We start from the raw sequence: 13,852 nt of genomic DNA on the forward strand, positions 1-13,852 counted from the left end.
TCAACGGCCCTTCAAGAAATAATAGTTCAACCGAAAAGACAGAATACTCGAGATCTTAAATTTAAATTCCGGTCATTTGGCTGTTTTTTTTACATTCTCATAAGAGAATAAAAAAAAAACAGGATTTTATGAACGTGTCTGTCTGTACGTCTGTCATAGTGGGGGAAAAATAACTTTTTTTGGTTCAAAATAATTTAGAACCGACAAATATTGACCGACTTGGACCAAAAAGAATTGAAAAAATCTGCCCGTCGCGCGGGCACAGTCTCCTCGAGCGCGCGACTGTTAGTTCTTGCGCTTCGCGCTCGATTATGTATTTACCTCGCGCTATGCGCTCGGTTTTTATATTTTTCGCACATTTCTGCGCTTAAATTTTTTAATTCAGACTCAAAACATCGACCACTGTGATTTCGTGATTGTGAATTCTCTTTTGTTAATAGCTCCAGAGTTTGAGCGCACCTAGGGCGCGCGACTGATTTTATGATTGTAAGCTCTCTTTTGTTAATGGGGTAGGGTAGGTTGACGTTAAAAAAATAAATTTTTTGTAAATTTTTTTTTTAAAAAAATTTATTCATATGCGCACAGGTGTCATGACATTTGGTAAAACACATATTTGAACTTCTCTCAATAATTTTTTCATATAAAAATATAAACAATTCATCGAGTTATAGTCATTCTCCGGAGAGTTCAAGAAAAAAAGGCGCAAAACGGGGCCCTTATTGCCAAAGCACCGGATTATCCTAAAACAAAAAGTTGAACGGCATTTTCTAATAAACAGTTGCACTGAAAAAAATGGTTAGTTGAGCCAACTATTTAGTTAGTAAGATATCGTACTGATATTTTATTAGTTGATACTGCTATTTCATTAGTGGGTACAACAATTCCATTAGTTGCAGTGACAAGTCAGTTAGTAACAGGAACTATGTAAATAGTTGTCACAACTAATAAAATAGCAGGAACCATATCTTAAAAACTAAATTGTTGGCCCAACTAACCATTTTTTCAGTATGTAGAAAAGTTTTGACGATCGTAAAGTTAAAAAGAATCATTTTTCTTAAATAAAAAATGTCCGTTAAGTTAAAATAAAAATTGCACAGTTAAATATTATATCTGAAAGCCTTATGGTCAATTCTAAAAAAGAAAACTCAAAATCCGTCAAGAATTTCACTGTCCGTAAAGTTTTGTACAAAAAATATGCTTTTTCCCACTCATAAGGGAAGGTATTAAAATTGTCTAAAATTAGCCCCCCCCCCCCCAATCAGTTTTAGTGTAATGCCCACGTTATGAGGCAGCCCAAATATATTGACCGATTCGGACAACAAAATTTGAAAAAAAGCTGATAATATTTCTAAAAGAGTTGTCCAGCCTGATTTTTAAATGATTTCGATTTTTTTATAAATAAACAAATATGACAAAAAATTGTCATTTTTTTCTATTTGACGTTCCCGGTGCTCGTCAATTAGATGAAAATGGTTTAAATCACCTCAATTTTATAGAGAAACATTAGTTAAAGATATTAGAATATTATATAATAAACAAAAAAATTGCTATAAACAAATTATTTGTTAAAAGAATGTTTCTTACGAGTTTCCATAATCTTAAGTTTTTAAAAATTATATTGAAAGAAATTTGTAAAATCGATATCAGACTTTTCAATAGGGAACTTCATAATAATTTCAGAAAAATTCATAATTATTTGATAAATGTTATGATTTCTTAAACAAATTTAAGAAACAAATACATTGTTAGGACATCTGTGGACGGAAAAATTCCTTTTTTTTTAGGCTAGTCTTTTTAATTGGGAACATAATCATAATTTCATGAACACTCATAATTAGTTGATAACTTCTATGATGTTTTAAACAAATTTAATAAGCATATGCATTATTTGGGCATTTTCAACAGAAAATTTTTTTCTTTTAATCTCAGTCCTTTCAGTTTAAGTTTCTCATTAGTTTCATTCTTTTAATAAGGCTGCAGCTTTAGGAATTAAAAGCTTCCCAATTAAAAAGACTGACATTAAAAAAAAAGATTTTTTTCCACAGTGCCCGAATGAGGCATTTGTTTGTTAAATTCTTTAAAAAAATATAACATTAATCAGTAAATTATGAATTTTTTCTAAAAAATATCATAAAGTTCCTAATTAAAAAATTTGTGATCGAAAACAAAAATTTCTTTCAACAAATGCCTTATATATGCATTTGTTTATTACATTGAATTAAAAACATTATAAAATTCATCAAGTATTTATGAATCTTGCAGAAATTTCCGTTAAGTTCCCAACTGAAAGGCCTGGCATTGAGAAAAACGACTTTTTTTGCCGGCAAATATCCGAATAATGCATTTGTTTATTATACTTGTTTAAAAAAATCATAAGATTTATAAAAAAATTATGAATTTTTCTAAAATTAGCATAAAGTTCCTAATTAAAAAAATGGCATAGAAAAAAAACACTTTTCTGTCGAAAAATGCCTGATAAATGCATTTGTTTATTAAATTTGTTTATATTATTATCAATAATAATCTTAAGAAGAAATTTTCTTATGGTCATATTCTTTTATCTGAATTTCTTGCAATATAACTTTACAAATCGTAAACTTATGGAAAATCGTAAAAAACAATCTTCCAAACAATAATTTGTTTATAACATTTTTTTGTTAATTATATAATATTAAAATATCTTTAACGAATGTCATTCTATGAAACTTAGGTGATTTCAACAATTTTTATGTCATTTACGATCACCGGAAACGTCAAATAGAAAAAATGGCCAGTTTTTCTACTTTCTTCATATTTGTTTATTTATAAAATAATTAAAAGACTAATTTAAAAATCAGATTTGACAACTCTCTAACAAATCTTATCAGCTTTTTTTTTCTATCTTTCTTGTTGTCCAAAACGGTCAATATTGTGGGCTGTATTTTATTTTGAAATAAAAAAGTAATTTTTTTCTGAAATTTGCCTCCCTTTTTTTGGTAAAATGTCCACGTTTTGAGACCGCCTAAATAAAACAAAGGGTTTTTACGAATGTAGGACAAAAATTGTTTTTTTTTGGTTCAAAATAACGTACAGCCCTCAAATATTAACCGATTTGGACCAAAAAAAATTTTAAAAAAAGGGGATAAGATTTTTAAGAGAGGCGTCTAGCCTAATTTTTTAAAGAAGCTTTGATTTTTGTTATAAATAAACAAATATGACAAAAAATGGCCATTTTTTTCTATTTGACGTTCCTGGTGCTCATGAATAACATAAAAATGATCGAAATCGGCTAAGTTTTATAGAGTAATATTAGTTAAAGATATTTCAATATTATATAATAAACAAACAAAAATTAATAAATAAATGATTTATTCAAAGAATGTTGTTTACGATTTTCTATCATTTTACGTTTTTTAAGTTAAATTGCAAGAAATTTGGATAAAAACAATATAACTATGAGAAAATTTCTTCTTGAGATTATTATTGTTAATATTATAAACAAATTTAAAAACAAATACATTAATCACGCATTTTTTGACAGGAAACTTAGTTTTTTTTAAGTAATTAAATTCCTTTTTTTCGATGTTGATTCTTTATATTAGTTGAAAATTAATCTCTTTGGTTATAATTTTAAATATATTGTTGAAAAATCATTTATTTTGGTTGGAAATTTATGTAAAACTGAAAATTCGACTATTTCAGTTAAACATTCATCATTTTATTTAAAAATTTATATATTTGGTAGAAAATTAAACTATTTTGTTGAAAATTCAATTTTTTTTCAAATAGACATTTGATCGAGAACAATTCAACTATTTGGTTGAAAATTTGTCTTCTTCAGTAGAATAGAAATGTTTTTAGTTGAAAATTCAACGTCATCTGTTTTGTTCAAAATTCTAGAATTTTGTTCAAAAGTCATTGTCTTGGTTGAGGATTCTTTATTTAGTTCAAACTTATTCTCTTTGGTTAAAAATTAAACTATTTTATTGCAAACTCATTATTTTTTATTAAAAATTGATCTTTTTTTTTAGTTGAAAATTTAACTATGTGGTTGAACATTCGTCTTCTTTAGTAAAAAAATAACGTAAATGGTTGAAAATTTAACTTCATCTATTTTGTTTAAAATTCTGGAATGTTGTTAAAAACTCATTTTCTTGGTTAAAGATTCTGTATTGTAGTTGAAAATTAATCTCCTTCGTTATAATTTTTATTATATTGTTGAAAAATCGTTTATTTTCGTGTGAAATGTATGCAAAACTGAAAATTCAACTATTATAAGTTCAAGATTCATTTTTTTTTTTGAAATTCTTATTTTTGGTATAAAATTGATCTTTTTTAGTTTAAAATTAAACTATATGCTTGAAAATTTACATTTTCATTTGAACATTCTTCTTAAATAGAAAATTAACATTTTTGGTTGCCAATTCAACCATTAGGTTAAAGTTCATTTTTTCTTTTTTTAATTTGAAAATTTGGTTAAAAAGTCATTTCATTGTTGTAGATTTTTTATTTTATTTGAATATTAATCTCTTTGGTTGAAATTGGAACTATTTTCTTAGAAATCGTTTCCTTTTGGTTTAATATTTATTTACAATTAAAAATTCAACTATTATAGTTGAATATTCAGCTTTTTTTTGAAAATTCATATTTTTGGCAGAAAATTGAACTGTTTGATTAAAAGATCATTATTTTTGTTATAAAATTGATCTTGTTTAGTTGAAAATTCAACTTAGTGGTTAAAAATTCAACGATGTGGTTGAAAATTCGACTTCTTTAATAGAAAATTAACATTTTTGGTTAAGAATTCAACTATCACGTTAAAAGTTCATATTTTTTTTTAATTTGGTTAAAAATTCATTTTCTTGGTTAAAGATTCTTTATTTTATTTGAAAATTACTCTCCTTGGTTGAAATTTTATCTATTTTCTTAACAAACTTAATTATTTTTTGTAGAAATTTCATCTTTATTGGATAAAATTGCAATTTTTTGGTTAAAAATTATTTTTCTTTGCTTGAGAATTGATCTATTATGTTTGAAAATTTTGGATGAATCACTTTCTTAAGAAATCGCTTTTTTAAAATTCATAGTATTCGTTAAAAATTAATTTCTTTGGTTAAAATTTGAACTATTTTTTATAAAACACTTTCTTTTTTGTTTAAAATTTATGTAAATCGTAACAATTATATGTTCAGTAGAAAGTTTTACTATTTTGTTGAAAATGAAATATTTTTGGTGGAAAATTTAACTGTTTTGTTAAAAATTTATTATTTTTGTTATAAAATTGATCTTGTTCAGTTGAAAATTAAATTATGTGGTTAAAAGTTTAAATTTTCAGTTAAAAATTCGTCTTCTTCGGTAGGAAATTTATGTCTGTTTGGAAATTCAACTATTAGGTAAAAAGTTCATCTATTTTTTTTTTCAAAATTTGGTTAAAAAGTCATTTTCTTGGTTAAAGATTCTTTATTTTAGTTGAAAATTAATCTCTTTGGTTGAAATTTGAACTATTTTCTTAAAAAATGGTTTTTTTGTTGTTTTAAAATTGATGTAAAACTGAAAATTTAATTATTATTGTTGAAGATTCATAATTTTAGTTGAAAATTCATATCTTTGGCAGATAATTGAACTATTTTGTTAAAAATTTATTATTTTTGGTATAAAATTGATCTTGTTTAGTTGAAAATTCTTCTTAAATAGAAAATTAACATTTTTGGCTGCCAATTCAACTATTAGGTTAAAGTTTTATTTTAAAGTAAAAGGTTAAAGTAAAATTTTATTGGTTGCAGATTTTTTATTTTATTTAAATATTAATCTCTTTGGTTCAAATTGGAACTATTTTCTTAAAAATCGTTTCTTTTTGGTTTAAAATTTATGTACAACTGAAAATTAAACTATTATAGTTGAAGATTCACTTTTTTTAAATTCATATCTTTGGCAGAAATGTGAACTGTTTTATTAAAAATTAATTATTTTTGTTATAAAATTGATCTTGTTTAGTTAAAAATTCAACTATGTGGTTGAAAATTTACATTTCAATTTGAAAATTTGACTTCTTTAATAGAAAATTAACATTTTTGGTTAAGAATTCAACTATTACGCTAAAAGTCCAGGTATTTTTTTTTTAATTTGGTTAAAAATTCATTTTCTTGGTTAAAGATTCTTTATTTTAGTTGAAAATTAATCTCTCAGGTGGAAATTTTAACTATTTTCTTAACAAATCGTTTCTTTTTGTTTTAAAGTTTAGGTAAAACTGAAAATTTAAATATTATTGTTGAAGATTCATAATTTTAGTTGAAAATTCATATATTTGGTAGAAAATATAACTATTTTGTTGAAAATTAATTATTTCTTGTAGAAATTTCAACTTTCTGGATAAAAATTCAATTTTTTGGTTAAAAATTATTATTCTTTTCTTGAGAATTGAACTATTATGTTTGAAACTTTTGGATGAATCACTTTCTTAAGAAATCGTTTTTTTTTTGTTTGTTGAAGATTCAGTCTTAGTTAAAAATTAATTTTCTTTAGTTGAAATTTGAACGATTTTCTTATAAAATCGTTTCATTTTAGTTTAGAATTGAAGCAAATCTGAAAAATTATACCTGCAGTGAAAAATTTAACTATTTTGTTGAAAATAAAATATTTTTAGTAGAAAATTTATCTTCTTTGGTAGAAAATTTAAATACTCTGTTAAAAATTCATAATTTTTGTTATAAAATTGATCTTGTTTAGTTGAGAATTCAACAATGTGGTTAAAAGTTTACATTTTCAGTTGACAATTCTACTTCTTCGGTAGAATATTTATGTCTGGTTGAACATTCAATTATTGGGTTAAAAGTTTATCTTTTTTTGAAAATTTGGTTAAAAAAACATTTTCTTAGTTGAAAATTCTTTATTTTAGTTTAAAATTAATCTTTTTGGTTGAAATTTTAACTATTTTTTTATAAAATCGTTTCTTTTTTGTTCAAAATTGAAGTAAATCTGAACAATTATACCTGCAGTGGAAAATTGAACTATTTTGTTAAAAATAAAATATTTTTAGTAGAAATTTTATCTTCTTTGGTAGAAAATTTAACTACTTTGTTAAAAATTCATAATTTTGTTATAAAATTGATCTTGTTTAGTTGAAAATTCTACTATGTTGTTAAAAGCTTACATTTTCAGTTGACAATTCTACTTCTTCGGTAGAATATTTATGTCTGGTTGAACATTCAACTATTACGTTAAAAGTTTATCTTTTTTTTTTTGAAAATTTGGCTTAAAAAACATTTTCTTGGTTGAAGATTCTTTATTTTAGTTTAAAATTAATCTTTTTGGTTTAAATTTTAACTACTTTAAAGGTTATCTTCAAAATTCGTTATTTTAGTTATAAAATTTATCCTTTTTAGTTGAAAATTTAACTATGTGGGTGAAAGTTAACAATTTAGTTGAAAATTCTACTTCTTCGGTAGGAAATTTATGTCTGGTTGAAAAATCAACTATCAGGTTGAAAGTTTATCTATTTTTTTTTTTAATTTGGTTAAAAAGGCATTTTTTTAGTAGATTCTTAATTTTAGTTGAATATTAATCTCTTTAGTTGAAATTTGAACTATATTCTTAAAAAATAGTTTCTTTTTTGTTTAAAATTTATGTACAACTGAAAATTCAACTATTATAGTTGAAGATTCATCTTTTTTTTAAATTCATATCTTTGGCAGAAAATTGAACTTTTTTGTTAGAAATTAATTATTTTTGTTAAAAAATTGATCTTGTTTAGTTGAAAATTAATTTCTTTGGTTGGAATTTGAACTATTGTTTCAAAAAATCGTTTATTTTTGGTTTAAAATTCATGTAAAACTGAAAATTCAACTATTATTGTTGAAGATTCATAATTTTAGTTGGAAATTAATATCTTTGGTAGAAAATTTAACTATTTTCTTGACAAATTGTTTCTTTTTTTTTAATTTATATAAAACTGAGAATCTAACTATTATTGTTGAAGATTAATAATTTTAGTTGACGATTCATATCTTTGGTTGAAAATATAACTATTCCGTCAAAAATTAATTATCTTTGGTAGAAATTTCATCTTTCTTGGATAAAATTGCAATTTTTTGGTTAAAAATGATTATTCTTTGCTTAAGAATTGAAGTATTATGTTTGAAAATTTTGGATGAATCACTTTGTTAAGAAATATTTTTTTTTGAAGATTCAGTCTTAATTCAAAATTAATTTTCTTTTGGTTAAAATTTGAACTATTTTCTTATAAAATCTTTTTGTTTTGTGTTTAAAATTGAAGTAAATCTGAACAATTATGTATTTAGTAGAAAATTTAATTTTTCTGTTGAAAATGAAATATTTTGGTAGAAAATTTATCTTTCTTGGTAGAAAATTTAACTGTTTTGTTCAAACTAATTTTTTTAATTAAAATTTATTTTGTTTAGTTGAAAATTAAACTATGTTGTTGAAAAATCGTATTTTTCAATATAAAATTAACATTTATGGTTTCGAATGCAACTGTTAGGTTAATGCTCATCTATTTTTTTTTAAATTTGGTTAAAAAGTCATTTTATTGGTTGTAGATTTTTTATTTTGGTTGACAATTAATCTCTTTGTTAAAAATTGGAACTATTTTATTAAAAAATCGTTTATTTTTGGTTTAAAATCGATGTAAAACTGAAAATTCAACTATTATTGTTAAAGATTCATAATTTTAGTTAAAAATTAATATCTTTGATAGACAATTTAACTGTTTTGTTCAAAAATTAATATTTTTGTTATAAAATTTATTTTGTTTAGTTGAAAATTTACATTTTCAGTTGAAAATTCGTCTTCTTTAATAGAGAATTAACATTTTTGGCTAAGAATTCAACTGTTAGGTTAAGAGTTCTTTTTTTTTTAAATTTGGTTAAAATGTTATTTTCTTATTTGAAGATTTTGTATTTCAGTTGAAAATTAATCTATTCGGTTGAAATTTAAACTATTTTGTTTAGAAATCGTTTCTTTTTGGTTTAAAATTAATGTAAAACTGAAAATTCATCTATTATTGTTGAAGATTCATAATTTTAGTTTGAAAATTCATATCATTGGTAGAAAATATAACTATTTTGTTAAAAGCTAATTATTTTCGCTACAAATTTCATCTTCCTTTAAGATTCAGTCTCAATTCAAAATTCATTTTCTTTTGTTGAAATTTGTACTATTTTCTTATAAAGTCGCTTTTTTGTGTTTAAAATTGAAGTAAATCTGAAAAATTATATCTTTAGTAGAAATTTTAACTTTTTTGTTGAAAATGAAATATTTTTGGTAGAAAATTTATCTTTCTTGATAGAAAATTTAACTGTTTTGTTCAAACTAATTTTTTTTGTTAAAATTAATCTTGTTTAGTTGAAAATTAAACTATGTTGTTCAAAAATCATCTTTTTCAAAAAAAAATTAACATTTTTGATTACGAATTCAACTGTTAGGTTAAAGTTCATCAATTTTTTTGTTTGTTGAAAATTTGGTTAAAAATCATTTTATTGGTCGTTGATTCTTTATATTGGTTTGAAAATTAATCTCTTTGGTTAAAATTTGAACTATTTTATTAAAAAATCGTTTCTTTTTGGTATAAAATTCATGTAAAACTCAAAATTCAACTATACTTATTCGATAGAAAATTTATGTTTGGTTGAAAATTCAACTACTAGGTTAAAAAATAATATATTTTTTCGAAAATTTGGTTAGAAGCACATTTTTTCAGTTGAAGATTCTTAATTTTAGTTTAACATTAATCTCTTTGGTTGGACTTTAAACTATTTTCTTACTAAATCGTTTCTTGTTTGTTTAAAATTGAAGTAAATCTGAACAATTATACCTTCAGTGGAAAATTAAACTATTTTGTTGAAAATAAAATATTTTAATAGAAAATTTATCTTCTTTGGTAGAAAATTTAACTACTTTGTTAAAAATTCATAATTTTTGTTATAAAATTGATCTTGTTTAGTTGAGAATTCAACTAAGTGGTTAAAAGTTTACATTTTCAGTTGAAAATTCATCTTCTTTGGTAGAAAATTTATGTCTGGTTGAAAGTTCAACTATTAAGTTGAAAGTTTCTCTATTTTTTGAGAAGTTATTTAAAAAACCATTTTCTTAGTTGAAGATTCTTTATTTTAGTTAAAAATCAATCTCTTTGGTTGAAATTTTAACTATTTTCATAAAAAAATCATTTCTTTTTGGTTTAAAATTTATGTAAAACTGAAAATGCAACTGTTATTGTTGAAGATTCATAATTTTAGTTTGAAAATTAATATCTTTGATAGAAGATATAACTATTTTGTTAAAAGTTAATTTTTTTGCTAGAAATTTCATCTTCTTTGGATGCAAATGACATTTTTTGGTTAAAAATTATTATTCTTTACTTAGGAATTGAACTATTATGTTCTTAAATTTTGGATGAATCACTTTCTTAAGAAATAGTTTTTTTTGAAGATTCAAAGTCTTTGTTAAAAATTTTTTCTTTGGTCGAAATTTGAACCAATTTGTTATTAAATTGTTTCTTTTTTGTTTAAAATTAATGTAAATCTGAGCAATTATATCTTTAGCGGAAAATTTAACTATTTTGTTAAAAACAAAATGTGTTTGGTAGAAAATGAAATATTTTTGGTGGAAAATTTAAATGCTTTGTTAAAAATTCATAATTTTTGTTATAAAATTGAACTTCTTTAGTTGAAAATTCAACTATCTGGTTGAAATTTTACATTTTCATTTGAAAATTCGTCGTCTTCGGTAGAAAATTTATGTCTGTTTAAAAATTCAACTATTAGGTTAAACGTTTATCTATTTTCTTGGAAAATTATGTTAAAAAGTCATTTTCTTGGTTGAAAATTAATCTCTTAGGTTGAAATTGGAACTATTTTATTAAAAATTCGTTTCTTTTTGGTATAAAATTCATGTAAAATTGAAAATTCATATCTTTAATAGAAAATTTAACTGCATTGTTAAAAATTCATCATTTTTGTTATAAAGTTGATCTTATTTAATTGAAAATTCAACTATGTGATTAAAAGTTTACATTTTCAGTTGAAAATTTATCTTTTACGGTAGAAAATTTATGTCTGGTTAAAAATTTAACTATTAGGTTAAAAGTTTATCTATTTTTTGTGGTCGAAAATTTGTTTAAAAAGGCATTTTTTCAGTTGAAGATTCTTAATTTCATTTTAAAACTAATCTGTTTGGTTGTAATGTTGAATATTTTCTTAACAAAACGTTTCTTTTTGTTTTAAAATTTATGTAAAACTAAAAATTTAACTATTATTGATGAAGATAAATAATTTTAGTTGAAAATTCATATCTTCGGTTAAAAATATAACTATTTTGTTGAAAATTAATTATTTCTGTTAGAAATTTCATTTTTCCTGGATAAAAATACAGATTTTTGGTTAACAATTATTCTTCTTTTCCTGAGAATTGAACTATTATATTTAAAAATTTTGGATGGATCACTTTCTTAAGAAATCGTTTTTTCTTCTTTTTTTTTTTGAAGATTCAAAGACTTAGTTAAAAATTCATTCCTTTGGTTGAAATTTGACCTATTTTCTTATAAAATTGTTTCTTTTTTGTTTAAAATTAATGTAAATCTGGGAAATTATATCCTTAGTGGAAAATTGAACTATTTTATTGAAAACGAAATATTTTTGGTAGAAAATTTATCTTCTCTGTTTGAAAATTCAACTATGTGATTGAAATTTGATAGCATTTATTTAATCTTCAAACAATGTAATTATTTAAACAATTGTCATAAATGGCTCTACTTTAAAGAATACGTTTAATTTATTAAGTTGCGTCGTAAATTTACAAGAAGTATTAATTATTGAAACAATTTTAATTTAAAACTTAAGAATTTGACTTTTTTCTACGAGTGAATTTGTTCACGCAGTCAACTCACTCCTTTCTATTTTGCTTTACAAAAAACTAATAATTATTTAAAGAATTTTAATTAAAAAATTTAGAGTTTCTACGAGTCAGTTTGTTCACGGAGTCAACTAACTCTTTTCTATGTTGCTTTGCAAATTTACAAAAACTATTAATTATGGGAACAGTTTTAATTAAAAAATTAAGAGTTTGGCCGTTTTTCTACAAGTCAATTTGTTTACGGAGTCGACTAAGAATGTCTATCCGGTGACAGTTTTCCATATTGCTATGAAAATTTACAAGCACTATTAATTATTTAAACAATTTTAAATAAAATATTAAGAGATTGCCCTTTTTCTAGAAGTAAACTTATTTACGGAGTTAATTAAGAATGTCTATGCGATAGCTCTTTTCTGTATTGATATGCAAATTTACAAAAACTATTATGTATGTGAACAATTTTAATTAAAAAATTAAGAGTTTGGCCTTTTTTCCACAAGTAAATTTGCTTACGGAGTCGACTAAGAATTTTCTATCTTGCTTTGCAAATTTACGAGAACTATTAGGTATTTAAACAATTTTATTTAAAAAATTAAGAGTTTGACGTTTATCCTACGAGTTAATTTGTTTTCCAAATCAACTAGGAATATCCATTTGATGACTCTTTTCTATGTTGCTTTGTAAATTTACAAGAACTGTTAATTATTTAAACAATTTTAATTAAACAATTAAATGTTTGCCTTTTTTTCTACAAGTAAATCTGTTGACGAAGACAACCAAGAATGTCTATCAGATGAATATTTTCTATTTTGCTTTGTAAATTTACAAGATATGTTAGTTATTTAAACAATTTTAATTAGAAAATTAAGAGTTTGACGTTTTTCCTACGAGTTAATTTGTTTTCGAAATCAACTAGAAATGTCTAATAGATGACTCTTTTCTATGTTGCCTCATAAAATTTACAATAACTATTAATGATCGAAAGAATTTCAATTGAAAAACTAAGAGTTTGCTTTTCTTTCTACGAGTAGGCTTCATTTTTTAATATAATTAACTAAGAATATCTTTCCGATGATTTTTTTTCTCTGATGCTTTGAAAATCTACAGCTATTATTTATTTAAAAAATGTTTATCAACATATTTATAGCTTGGCTATTTTTCAAGGAAGAGGCGTAATTTGTTTACGGAATCAACTAAGAATGGCTTTTGATGATCATTTTACACGTTACTTTGTAAATTTATAATAATTATTAATCATTCCAACAATTTTCATAAACAAATTGAGAGTTGGGGCATTATTCAAATTTTTTTACGAAGTTAACTAAGATTGGCTTTGTGATGACTCTTTTCTAAATGATTTGTTAATTTTACCAGAATTGAGGAGTTCTGGACAAGAAGGCGACAGGCACTCGAGAATGAGTAAAAGTATTGTTCACGCTGTGACGTCAGGTATCAAAAGTGAAATTCGAAATTTGAAAAAACCAAAAATATAGTTAGATAGCTCCTGAAAAATGAACCTGAGTCTCCATTTACAGTTTTTCTCTCGGGCTGCAAATTTTCTCGTACATAAATAAAAACTGACTTTTTTTTAATTGAAAAAACCATGTTTTTTCACATTCAACTCGCCGTAAGTAATTCGTTTATCAACTAATTAACAAATTTCTTTTTGACTTTTATTCGCGACACTCTAGCGGAGGCTAAAGTGTCCGAAAAGCGTCAAACGTTAATTTTAAATATATTTTTTTTTAATCCGAATGCAAAACCACGTTTTTAGACTTTCACATTAAAAAAGTGAGCGAGGAAGTTTGAGCTACGACAAACTTCAAGCGAACGAATTTTCCGCCAATGTATTGGCCAACTTTTTGGAAAATCTCAATTCGATTTGATTTTTAGTTCCATAACTACAGCGAGTTATTTACGAGCTCGCGACGCGACACCACAGGATTTTTCAGGGGACGCCGCCGGAACGCTGACTAGTGCGAGCGAGTGGACAAAACAAAGGATGGGC

Source organism: Belonocnema kinseyi, chromosome 10, assembly GCF_010883055.1.
Source record: "Belonocnema kinseyi isolate 2016_QV_RU_SX_M_011 chromosome 10, B_treatae_v1, whole genome shotgun sequence".
In the NCBI taxonomy this organism is placed as follows: Eukaryota; Metazoa; Arthropoda; class Insecta; order Hymenoptera; family Cynipidae; genus Belonocnema; species Belonocnema kinseyi.